Genomic DNA, 13,851 nt, shown 5'->3' with positions numbered 1-13,851 from the left:
GCTTGAGTATAAGGCCCTGAATAAATCGTACAACAGTCACAAAGCTTGGGATATGCTATTACACCCATGTGTTTTCCAGATATTAAATAAATATTAAATAAAGTTAAGCTAGGATAAATATTTGCCTTGCTTCTCTGATTGCTTCCTGCATGGCCTGGGTCAATGTGAGTAATGATACTAAAATCACATTTCTCCCAGAGAATGCAGAGTATACAGTATTCTTTTGTACTAAGTGTACAAGGAAATGTACAAGGATGCTCATTGGTGCTTGCTGTACGTAGTTTAGCAGTTAGATTTACTCCAGCTCGCCTCCCACTCCGAAGCACCGCAGCTAATAAACATGAGGTGATCTTCTCTGGTGACAGCCATCCAGAACTCACGGAAGGCGGGACATGTGTGAAGCTTTGAAGAGGACATCACTGAGGTGTACCTGAGAAAACAGACAGGCAGGTGAGAAGGAGAGAAAGGGCTCAACTGGAGGTGTGGCTCAGTGGGGAAGCACAGGCTAGCAAGTAGGAGATCCTGAGTTCGAATCTCAGTACTGCCAGAAAAAAATCTATAAGAAACTAGTAACAAAGGCATCCTTTGGGGCAGAGCACCTAGTTTTTCCTTGACTCAGTTTTCTTTAACTGTAAAATAGAAATAATAATGATGATGATGATACCTTAATAATAATAATTGGCTTAAATGGCCAGGCACTGGTGGCTCACATCTATAATCCTGAGGCTGAGATCTGAGGATAGACATTCAAAGTCAACTAGAGCAGACTGTGAGATTCTCCAATAAACCAGAAAAAAAATAAAAATAAAAAACCCAAAGTGCAGCTATGGTTCAAGCACTAGAGTACCAGCCTTGAGCTAAAAAGCCCCAGTAGAATGCCCAGGCCCTAAGGTCAAACCTCAGTACTTGTACCAAAAAAAAAAAAAAATGCTTAAAACCAAAGTTTGCTATCATGTTGCCTAGCTCCCTTAATTTATTTTAATTTCATCTCAAATGCCATTCAATCACAAGTTACAAAGTCTCTTTAACCAGGACATTCCCCAACATGTCCTCTTTTAAAAACAAAATCAACAGACAGCCAAGCACAGTGGTTCACACCTGTAATCCTAGCGCTCAAGAGACAGATCTGAAAATCACAGCGCAAAGCCAGCCAGGGAGGAAAAGTCCCTGAGAACTCTCAGCAGCAGAAAGCCAAGCATGGAGGCGAGCGAGGCTCCCGAGCCCAGCTCCACGCACACAAGCCAAGCAAGCACGTGTGGGAAGCCCCGAGTTCAAGCTCCAGTCGCAGCGTACATGCACACACATCAACAGAGACATTGGAAGGCAGGGTCCCCAGTTGCAGTTTGTCCCCCATTAATCTCCTGGCTTTCCAAGAGAAGGGAAGGATCTGGGGGCCAAGGAGAGAAATGCTCGCCCAGCAGGCTGACACCTCACTGTGCACCTGAGCAGCCAGGAGTCAAGTGCATAAAGCCATAGGCAACCTGGAATGTGGACGGATGCCACACTCCCAGCTCTGACAGCTTCCAGTGCCACCCCGGTACGCTGCCAAAAAGTCACCAACAGAGAAAACTATCCTCCATCCTCTTCCCTCTGCCCCTTGCCCTCTGCTGTCTGCCCTCAGAGCCTCACCCCTCCTCACCACAGGTCAACCCACCGTCTCTGGGACTGGCTTCCCGGTGGCCTACTTTGTTCTGTTGGCTTCAAGATGGTTCCCGTGGCTCTGAAACAGCTTTGCTTGCATCTGGGGTTTGTAATTTTAAGTCAGAGAAAAGACATTTGTTCTGTATTGTTTAAATTTTGAGTAATAAAAGGGAATTTCTGTGAAAACATCAGGCCAAGCTTATGATGTAAATTTAGAGACAGTAAATTTACAGTATAATGACAGGAGTTATAACACAGTGTGATAATTGACCAGTGCTGTAAGGGCCAAGGTGTTTTGTTTAAATGATATTAACCCAAGATGGGAAATAAGATGATTTTCTTCTGGAGCATTCTTCCTTTTATGGTGTTTTTTTTTTTCTTTTACCCATCCATATTTGCTAGCTTTTCTTTAAAAAGCAGTGTATCTTAATTAGAAGAGAAATAGCACATAAAATGTTGGTAATAGCTTTCAGAAACTCCAGTAATAAATATTAAAAAAAAAAAAAAAGATTCACAGTACCAAAACTTATTTCCAGATCTAGGAAGGCTGATTTCAAATGTATTCCTGAGCTGATAAAAGCCAAATTCTCAGATGATCCCCTCCTCTTGCTGAGCCTTTTAAAGAACTGTCAGTTAAGCCAGGTGCCGGTAAATCAAGCCTGCAATCCTAGCTATGAGCAGCTAGAGATCAAAGGCTGAAATCTGAAGATCACAGTTTGAAGCCACCCTGGGCAGGATGAGAGTGTTGTGGATGAGAGTCTAATTTCCCATAAGCTATCAAAAGAAAAGCCCAGAAGTAGAGGTGTTGCTCAAGTGGTAGAACACCAGTTTTGAGCAAAATAGCTCAGGACAGGGTCCAGGCCCTGAATTCAAGTCCCAGGACCCACGTGCATGTGCACGCGTGCACACATGCACACACATACACACACACACACAGAATTGTCAATTAAAGCTTATCAAAAATTAACCCCAGCCTTTGACTCAGGACCAAAGAAACATGCTTTACTCGTGCCAAGTCGACAGCTCCCATTTCCAGTGCACTCGGGTGGGATGGGCGCTCGGGCCAGGCTGTTTCGGAGAGCTCATCTTGGTTTTGTGCTCTAAGACTTTGCTTACCATAAAACGAATTCTACACTGGAAACGAGTTGTTGCCAGCACTGGGCAGGATGGAACAGGATCGGGAACATGCACTGAAGACTGGATCCTGAAAACCTGGCAGGCAAGGTCTGACTATGGACAGAAGTGCAGAGACCCCGCCGGACTGCCGTGTGGGCAAGAAAGAAAACACTGTGACTTTGAGACACTAGCAGTGCGGGAGTACGGAGGGGTGGCTCACGGCTAGATCACCAACCTAGCAAGGGCCAGGCTCTGAGTTCAAACCCCTATACTGAAAATGGTAATTTGTTAGTTATTAAATAACTTTGTCAGGCGGCAGTTGCCTATAATCCTAGCTACTCGGGAGGCTGAGATAGGAGGTCTGAAGTTAACCTGAGGGAAAAGCCTAAAAGATCCCATCTCCAAAATAACAAGTCAAATGCTGGGCTGGAAGTGTGGTTCAGATGGTAGAGCAACAACTGAGCAAGCATGAGACTATGAGTTTATCATACTGGCAAAAATAAAACACCTCAGCACTACCAAAAATACTAATTAATTAATTGTTTAAAATGTGTGGCTAGCTCTTACTGCAATATAACCTAACCTAATCCTTGTAAATATAAAGTTACTTCTTACAAAGTGAGGAGCTGAGCACTAAAGAAGAGAGGCTGGTGCATGGTCAGTCGAACAGAGTCAACACACCGAACCCACCTTATATTTATGGAAACGGAGTCTTCTATGTGAAGCAGAGTGCCTAAAGTTACGCAGATAATTGGAAGGGCCCAGTCATTTCTTTTCATGGTAGCTTGCAGTCAGTGCTTGTGGCTAAACAATGGGTTTAGACAGTCTAAGTGAGAAACATTCCTCCGCACCGGAAATGGCTTTCATGTCCTGTGTCCATGTCTGAATTGGACTCGTTATGGTCGTTTGTTAAGCAGGAAGCAGGCGTCTCACACAGAGATGGGAAAAGCATTTGCCAATAATGGATTCAGATCCAAGAAGGAGATACCAGTACATGATTTTGAAAAGATAGACTTAGATTGTCAGGTGCTGGTGGTTCATGCCTGTCATCCTAGCTACTCGGGAGCTGAGATCTGAAGATCACAGTTCAAAGCCAGCCTGGGCAATAAGGTCCATGAGACTCTGACCTCCAGTTAACCACCAGAAAAGCTGCAAGGGGACCTGTGGTTCAGGTGGTAAAGTGCCAGCCTTGAGAGAAATAAAAATCCTCAAAAACAAAGCCTAGGCCTTGAGTTCAAACCCCACCACAGACATACACACTCATGCAGGAAAGTCTGTGATCCTGCTTTTTAGTAGTTAATTGGAGATAAGAGTCTCGCAGACTTTCCTGCCTGGGCTGGCTTTGAACTGCAATCCTCATTTCTCAGCCTTCTGAGTACTAGGATTACAGGCATGAGCTACCAGCTCCTACCTTTATTTTTTTTTTAATACTTTCACAGCATGGGAAGGAATTTCTGAAATTACAATAATGCAAGCATTTGTGCATGGCTTTGTTGAGTCCAATAGAGCTGTTTTCTTTCCTTTCCTTTGTGTGGGGTGTATGTGGGGTGGGGGGGGGGTGTATGTGTGTGTGCGCGTGTGTGTGTCTGTGTCTGTGTGTGTGTGTGTGTGTTGGTTCTGGTGTTTGAACTCAAGGCCTGGGTGCTGTCCCTCAGCTTTATTGTTCACAGTTAACACTCTGCCACTTGACCCACAGCTCCACTTCTGGTTTTCTGGTGGTTAATCTGAGCTAAGAGTGTCACAGGCTTTCCTGCCCACACTGGCTTTAAACCACAGTCCTCAGATCTCCGCCTCCTGAGTAGCTAGGATTATAGGCGTGATTCACACCTGTGCCTGGCTCCAGTAGAACATTCTTGAAGGCCTGGGAAGTTCTTCATTGCTAGGCTACAGAAATAGTGCCAAGAAAGATTCCAAGCTTAATGCATATTTGGGGCACCCATTTCCATTAAGAGGCGACTCGTTTGGCAAGTAAATGTCTTATCTACTCGGGGCATCTCCATTCCCCACAGGTATGGTGCAGATGCTCCCAGTGCTCATCTTGGGCCCGCTGCAGATCAGGGCTGACTTGCAATCCCATCTTCCCTAAACCATTTTCTCTTCTCAGGTTCTCAAAACACCCAAGAATAAAGACTCGAGTGGCCATATCTTCTGAGAACAAAGCTTCACAGATCAGTCACTCTTGTTCTGTGTAGTCCGAAGCACACTTAGAAACACACAGCCAGTCCACTTGGTGTCACATTCAGACATTAGTCTCTTTACTATTTAAAAGAATTAAATGGTCTCAAACAGGAATTCAAATGATAGGAAAAATAAAATTGTTCTGAATAGCCAAGGAAGTTATCCAATCTCATTTAAAACACACACACAAAGAACTCAGTTAACTAGGGGCAGAAAGTATGTGTAAGAACATAAGTTGTAGGATTCTTTTGAGTAAACAGTTGTAGTTTAATGAGGCTTTTCTGTAATTCATTTTTACTGAATTTATTCTTATTAGAACATTTGGAAAATTCTGACTTTTCCAGAGCCCAGCTATTTCAATCTTTACCATGCTGCTAGCTTGTTATCATAAGCTAAGCACATTTTTCATTAAAGGTAACTGCTCTGGAATTGTCTATTGAAAAATAGGGAAAAAATTAAATTATGGGAAGAAAACATAGACACTACAGAACAGCATCATTATTAATGATGCCTGCAAGAAAGAAGCTAGAAAATATCTTACTAATTAGCATTGCTTCCAAGTAAGAATTTCCCAAAAGACATCATAAACCTCCGTCATTACTGGCTCTTAAATTATATATGTTTACATACATGTGCTATGGTGGTTTTTAAAGTTTCCCAATAACCTAAAAAGTTCTAGGCCCATATACAAAATAAAATAAAACAAAAATCTACAATTAAATTAGACTCTGTGGTAACAAGAAAATCTAAACCTTCAACTAGTCCATAAAAGAAGAGGAAGGAAAAAAATAACTCAGCTGGATAATTATACAATGGCAAATCCAAGCTTTGAATTTTTGTCCCAAGACTTGAGCATTAAAAGAACTTGGACCAAAAACCCAAAAACAACAACAACAACAAAAACCCATCTAAATAACTATCAGGCTATTGCCTATCTTTTTTTTTTTTTTTTTTTTGGCCAGTCCTGGGCCTTGGACTCAGGGCCTGAGCACTGTCCCTGGCTTCTTTTTGCTCAAGGCTAGCACTCTGCCACTTGAGCCACAGCGCCGCTTCTGGCCGTTTTCTGTATATGTGGTGCTGGGGAATCGAACCTAGGGCCTCGTGTATCCGAGGCAGGCACTCTTGCCACTAGGCTATATCCCCAGCCCCTATTGCCTATCTTGAGGGACTCATGGCTGGCATGCAAACTACCCATGAGGTTACAGAAATCCTAGTAAGTGTAAGCCTGGTTGATTATTCTTTCAAATACAGGACTGACTTATAGATTTTCTCCCATCTCCTGTGACGACAGAAACAAACCCCAGGTCTGAAGCCATGTCCTCGTCGCTTCCTATCCCCAAGCACGTAATCCAGAAAACCCCCAGCACGATGAGCCGAAGGGCTATGGGAGACCATGCAACTTATAAATCAGCTGGAATCAGGAAGCCACACGCACTGGTTCTGACCAGGCTGCTCTTTTGCTGGGTGCCTGTCCTGGGGCTTGAACTCAGGGCTTGAGTGCTGACCTTGAGCTTTTAGCTCAAGGCTAGCACTTTACTGCTGAAGCTGCAGCTCCATTTCTGGCTTTTTTGCTGATTAATTGGATATGCATCTCGTAGACCTTCTTGCCCTGGTTTTGAACTTGGGCTGGCTTGGAACCGTGATCCTCAGCTCTCAGCCTCCTGAGGAGTTAGGATACAGACATGAGCCTCTGGCACCAGCCAGCTAGGATGTGTCTATAGCGGAGCTTTGTCTGGGAAGATCCTATTATAGGCTGAGTGTCCTGAGACAAGCAAAGCAGGGCGACTGCATCAGCACTGCGGCACAGCTCCAACACTGGCAGGCATCGTCTGCTGCTGATCCACAACACTAGCACGCGCTGGCTGCCCTGAGCCTCAACACTGGCAGATGTGATCTGTGCAGGCCGCAACCCTAGAATTCTCTGCCGGCTGCTGACCCCCGAGGGCTGTGTGGACTCTGTCCATGAGCAATGACAGAAAACTTCCTTCTCAATTCTTCACAAGGTTTTTCTGAACATGTCTAATCTTCGTTTCCACACTGAATGCCAATACTTGACAAATGCAAGTTTGTAAACTTCTACGCCTTCCAAAAGTCAGTCTCTGTTATTGTTATTCAGCATCCCTTTGGGTAGAAAAGTCTGAGAATGATTTCTGCAAGTCCTATACATGATCCCTCCTGACTCCTGCAGAGACGTCTGGAAGATTTGTTTCCAGGAGCCACTTCCCAGAAATTCTTCCTGCCCCTTGGGTTATGCACAGCTGAGGTGTACTAATGTATGTTAGAGATCCCCACAAATGCAAAAGGGAAATACCTGCACATCTTGTCTCCTCCAGGAAATGTCTGCTTATGGGAATTATTGATTAAAAGCGATTATAAGTTCTGTCACCAAATACCTTCCTTTCAATGATGACAGTCACTGATATGTTCTGACGTTAAGATATATCTTAAAATATGCACTCCACTTAGACTTAAAGATCTTGTAAGCAGAGCAGGATATGTTGAGTCCTGTTCAGGGTAGTTAAGGAGGGAAAGAAACCATGCAAAGGAAACACAAATAGATTTCTTATCTGCAAAAAATAAATAAAAAAATAAAAAACACAAAAACAAGACTGAGTCTCAAAATCTTTTTTTGCTTTCTGTGACTTTCCCAAATTGTAAGTAGAATGAAGAAATTAGGATTCCATTACCCAGATTCTTAAACAAGGAGTTTAGCCATCGCTGGTTACTTAAGCCTCTGCTTCCTTAGTGTCTGTGTGTGTTGGGTTGGGAGAGAGGAGAAGGGAAAGTAGAAAACAGATGTGGAAATAAATACTTATCAAGAGAAAGCTTGGCAAGTCTTGTTCTTTCTATCTCTGTGATAGTCTAGGCTTCCAAGTTTCCTCGCTTCCCCAAACTCCGAAGAGCGTATAGCTGGAGAGGAAAACAAAACCTTTTTGTATGTTTTCCACAGGGCTGAGATGCCTTCCACAGAGATGAGCAACGCTCCCTGCCCAACCCCTACTTACACCTCATATTCATAACTATTTGTGACCCAAGGAATTTTCAGCGAGAAATAAAAGGTTTGTTCAACTGGTTTGTTCTGTCCTTAGACTTCCAGGCAGAATAAACAGAGCCCTGTGACAAAGGCTGGCCCAGGTCCAGCAGACTCTGGGGGCAGGGGGAACTAAGTCTGCCTATCAGACAGTGCATTGTCTTACCAGGATGTGGCCCGGCCTTTGTGACAAGAAGTATGCAAATGTGTTTCCCAGAGACCCAACACCCCGCCCCCACTTTTCCTTTTGTGGACCACTGCTTCTGGTAGCTGTTCAGAGTACAGAAGAAGCAGGAAGAGGAAGTATTCAGAATTAACCAGATTATCCCAACGGAGCCTTTCAACAACAGCACAAAGGATCCAACTCCAAACCACCCAGCTTCCCAAAAGAAAAACCGCGTTAAAAGTACTATTGCATGGTTGGGGGGCGGGGGGGGGGGGTTATTCTAAAAGAATTCTAAAGTCTACTACCCCTCCCTCCAAAGCACAGCAGAAGACAATGAGGAGAGTGTGTGTGTGTGTGTGTGTGTGTGTGTGTGTGTGTGTGTGTGCCAGTACTGGTCTTGAATTAAGGGTTTCTCCCTGTCTCTGAGCTTTTTTTGCTCAAGGCTAGAGTGCTACCACTTGAGCCACAGCTCCCTTTCAGTTTTTAGGTGGTTAATTGGAGAGAAGAGTCTCATGGACTTTCCTGCCCAGGCTGCCTTCAAACTGTGATCCTCAGAGTTCGGCCTCCTAAGTAGCTAGAATTACAGGCACAAGCCAACAGCACCCCAATGACAATGAAGATTTCTAAATGTTCCATTTTCTCCCCAGAAAAACTGTGCCACCAGATGCTTTATCAAATTGCTGACAAAAACCATGTCTCTGAACTTCAGCCAAAGTTGAGGCGACCACTGTGCTCTATGTGCAATGCACCTGCCCATGCTTCCTACCAAATTCACTTCCTGGGCTAAAAAAATGAAGTTATTGATAGAAAACAATTTAGCAAACTATCTAGCCCATAACCTGAGCTGTGCAAACAGTCGGTACTTTATTGTTCTGCTTTGTCTTTGAGCCGGTGCAGGGGCTTGAAGTCAGGTGATACCAGTCTCACTTGGCTTCTTTGTGCTCTCTTCACCACCAGAGCCACTCCACCACTTTTGGCTTTTGGCTGGCTACTTGGAGATGAAAGTCTCACAGATTTGTCTGCCCAGGGCTGCCTTCAAACTTCAGCCTCAGATCTCAGCCTCCTGGGTAGCTACAATTACAACATTCACCACCAGTGCCTGGCTTCACTCACAGATTTTATTTTATGCATATTATTGAGCTGCATATCACATGATCAGGACAAATGAGATAAGTACCAGAGGGAAAAAACTGGGAGTGACAAAGCTAAGTGGAAGGAGCATCACTGTTCAATTTGCTAGAAGTGATTAATGACTTGTCTGGCTTTAAACACCTTGGGAAATTCTCTAGTCCTATCTGAATCTTACTTTTCTACTTGTAATATGAATGCTACCACTCACTTCATGAAGATTAAGTGATATAGTAGATTAAAATGTCAGCATATGGCCAAGCAAATGGCAATCACTCAATAGTAACCAGCATTTGTTTACATTATTTACAAACCCCAACAACTAAGTTCAACTTCTAGTCTTAGCACTTTGAAATGGTGTGGTAGTAGGCAAATTATTTAACCTTTCTGGGTCTCAATTGCCCTCAAAAGGAAAATGGGGTCACAATCACATATACCTTACCAGGTTAGCTGTGGGGAAAAAATGTATGGGTTTCCACCAGGGTCTCAGACTGGCTCTGGGTGAAACTGGGTGTGCCACAACCCAGGCCCAAAGTCCAAGCTATGCGGATGAAATCAGTAACAGAAAGAAAAGAAAAAGAGCTGGGCGCTGGTGGCTCTTACCTGAAATCCTAACTACTTAAGAGGCTGAGATCTTGAGGATCAAAGTTCAAAGTCAGCTGGGGCAGGAAAGTCCCTGAGATTCTTATCTCCAAGTAACAACCCAAAAGGAGGGAGTGGGAAAGCACTAGCGGTGAGCAATAAGGACCAGCTAGAGACTATGAGGTCCTGAGTTCAAACCCCAGCAAAGCACAAAATATTAATTTCATTCATGTAAAGAATAGTCATAAAGAGGTTTCCACAGAGGAAACCAAGCCCAGAGGCCTTGAGGCAGGAAGAGACCTGACGGTTCGAGGGCAGGAAAACATCCCTGTGGTTTGGCTGAAGTTCCATCAACAAGGAAGGCAGGGACTCCAATTCAAGGTGATTGTAGAGAGGGAGGGATTGGCTGGGAAATGCAGACCACATAAAAACCAAGAGGGAAATCCAACTTCGTCTCCTGGGAGGACAGATGCTTTGTTGGGTCTTGTAAAGTTTTATATGAGCTCATTTATATTTTTCAATAACCACTCTGGCTTCTCAGTAGACTAGAATCAGGGAGATAAATTTGGAAACTCCTGCAGTACTCCAATCAAACCAAAACAAACAAAACCAGAAGGCAGCAGCTATTGGGCAAGGGTGCGGTGGAGACAGAAATTGGGTTGGGTTGAGATGGGTTTTGAAGATAAGATCAACGGGATATGCTAATGGTGGGTGGTGTGGGTAATTGTGGTAAATATACTTATCACAGGAAAAGATGATCCCACAGTATCACACTTTAAAAAATACTGAGCTTTAGAATTATCTCTGATTTCAAGCACAAAATAACTAGCAAATGTTTAAAAATGAAGTTTCAAAGAATGGAGTTGGAAAACTCACAGTCAATGTAAAAGGAAGCTGAAAATTTGCCCTTATCCACAGGGGCAGCAAGAGATCTCACCACTGGGGTCTGACTCTGCTCACCGCTCTGGGCCGAGCCAATTTGGCATGGGAAGAACAGATAGTGTGGGTTAACACAGGGAGGGGGCTGAGCCTGGGGCCGGGGGGACCTGGAAGGTCCATGAGCCCAGCCCTTGTTGGGACTGAGATGACTGCAGCCTTCGGTGGAACAGCAGACAGAGACCCACACCAGAAAAGCAAAACACAGATAAACACACAAGCTGGGCCCAAAAAAATGACAGGGCACAAATAGAACTTTCTCAACCCAATAATAGACACCAGAAAATGGAGACAGGCCACACCCTCTCAGCAGATCCAGGCCCCAGTGTGTCTGGAACAGATGCTGGGAGAGGAGAATGCATCCATCCCTCGAACCCTGAGCTCTGCCCCAAGCAGAAGGCACCAGCCAGCAACTCCCTGTTCTCCTCCTTGTGGTTCTGGGAAAGGCTCTGGAGGAAAATTAACTCAGCTGCGACAGAATATAGGGTTCATTGTCTCTGTCAGTCTAATGTATAATTGTTACACTTGTGATCATGATATAAATGTGGGTCACAATAGCTTAATGGGACCAAGTTCAATTCAAAATATAAAGTAAAACAAATAGAAAACTGTATGCTTAAGAGGGAAGGAGTAACATTGTCCAAAAAGAAATACGCTCTTTACCTGATTCAGGCAACTGTTAACACTCTGGAAATTGCCTTTATATTAATAATACTTTTTGTCAGACTGTAGTCCTGAAAGATAAACAAGCAAATAAATAATATTTTTAAATAAAAGTAATGCAATCTTGGGAATATAGCATAGAAGTTAGAGGGCTTACCCTGTAGGTGTAAAGCCTAGTATTCTATCTCCAGCAACACTAAAAATATGGATGTACATACACACACACACACACACACACACACACACACACACACACACACACGAAATAGCCTGAACTATGGAGGAGCTGAGATAATTCTGGGAAATGCTCAGATAATTATGTATATATTGATTTATTTCTGAGTTAGTGTAAAACATTTCTCTACACATTGCATTTCTTCTTGGTATTCATCTCATTGATGCCAAAAACATTGTAGCAAAGCGAAAGAATCTTCACATTGTTAAATGAAGAAAACCTTCAGAAGGCTGGGGCTCTACATCCTTGTAGGACAGAGCAGTTGCATAGCATGTGCAAGGACCTGGGTTCTATCCCTAGCACCAACAGAGAGAGGGAGGAGGGAGGAAAAGGGAAGGAGAGAGAGGAGAGAGAGAAAGTAGAGGGAGAAAGGGAGGGAAGAAGGGAGGAAGAGACGGGGGAATCACGTAAATACAATATATTATTTAAATACAATGTGCATGAGTTTTATGGTTTCCTCTCTTATCAATAGCAATGTTTTCCTTCCCACAGCATCTTCACAGATGAGCTGAATACCTCATGGTTACAACCATTGGACTGCATGTGTTACGTGATTTTCTCCTAAATATAGAACCCTCTAATAAGACCTAAGTCTTAGCATCTGCAGGAAATGAGATGCTAAGTATACTTTCCTGCAACCATACCCCCAAACTGCCAGTAAATAAATTCCACCCATTTACTCTAATTAAAGCTAAGAAAGTGTCACATGTCCTTTCAGTATCAATCAACTTTGTGCTAATTATACCTGAAGGCAGGAATCCATCAGGGTCTCTTTCTGAAGAATTAAACTCAGATGGGAAATGAAGAAGCCAAGGGATATTTTGCAGATAATTACTTCCATTCCTATCTTCCTAGGTTATTTGCTGGTGATAAAAGAATTCAGTACACTTTTGTAAGGCTACAAGAGTATTTAAAGGGAAAAAAACACAAGTTTTTGTTGTCTCTGGTCCAATTTTTTCAACTGGGTCAAATTCATCATGCCTTTAAGAAAACCTGGGCTTTAAATCTGAGGGAAGAAAGTGTGACTTGAAATACAAGTGTGAATCCTGACATCTGCAGAATGCTTTTGGAGAGGATCAGGATATGCCATCCCAAAATATACCATTTTGATATATAAATTGTTACTTACTTTTGATCTGAAGTCAGTTAAGAATCAGTAGACACGGGAGGAGTTCCCTTTGTTTCTACAATATAGATTTCCCTTCATAAAGAGGCACCACCCATTACTGGAGAGGAAACAGTAACTTCCCTTCCCTTCTTTTCCCTTCCGTGTGTGTGTGTGTGTGTGTGTATGTGTGTGTATACCTGTACTGGGGCTTGAACTCAGAGCCTTGCACTCTTGCTTGGCTTTTTCACTCAAGGCTAGCACTTTACCACTGTGCCACATGCTCACTTCCAGGGAAGAGAAACTTATCACTAGATGTAGGGAGTGGATCCCAAGATGACTTTGTTTAAACAGAACTTATTCAAATCACTCTCATCTTCTATTAGATTTCCCCCATGGGTCCCCTACCCAATTACCACAATTTGTTACCCTTTCAATCCAGGACCCCCTAAATCTAACCAAGACTTGCTCTTCTGTGACTGTCACTACATGCCTTTCTCCTGTGAATCCATCTCTTGTCACTTTTACTCATAGGCCCTAGGTCCTGAACTGAAAACAAGGCAGAGGAAAAGGTTTTCCTTTCAAAATGTTCCCAAAGACTCCATCTCATTCCATCCTCACCATAGTTCTTAAGGTAAGCATGCCAGTGTCATTGTCTTCATTACAGATTAAGAAATGGAGGATTAGACATGTACATATGTGTGTTTGCATGTATATATCTATGTATGTGTACAAAATCTTGCTACAAGATCATACCTGAAGTTGAACTAAGCCAATTTACAGTGTGTATGTAATTACTTCCTCCCTACACACCTATTACAGACATCACTAACCCAGCAAAGAGCTGGTTTCCTATCACACCAGACCCCTGAGAATCTGTCCCAACATCTCCTCAAAGCCATGGTCCACTCACACCAAGAGCTTTCTGTCAGGTTTTCCCTTGGCTCTATGCACAGGCTTTGCTGGCAACAGAAAAATATCTCCAAGTCTGTTTCTTTGACAGTGTTTGTTCATCTCATCCTCTTCTGAAGGTCTTCAAATAAGCCAGACCTCTGGCGACACAAGAGGCT

The sequence above is a fragment of the Perognathus longimembris genome, chromosome 24 (genome assembly GCF_023159225.1).
Source record: "Perognathus longimembris pacificus isolate PPM17 chromosome 24, ASM2315922v1, whole genome shotgun sequence".
NCBI classification, from domain to species: Eukaryota; Metazoa; Chordata; class Mammalia; order Rodentia; family Heteromyidae; genus Perognathus; species Perognathus longimembris.
Note: the sequence above shows the minus strand (reverse complement) of the source record.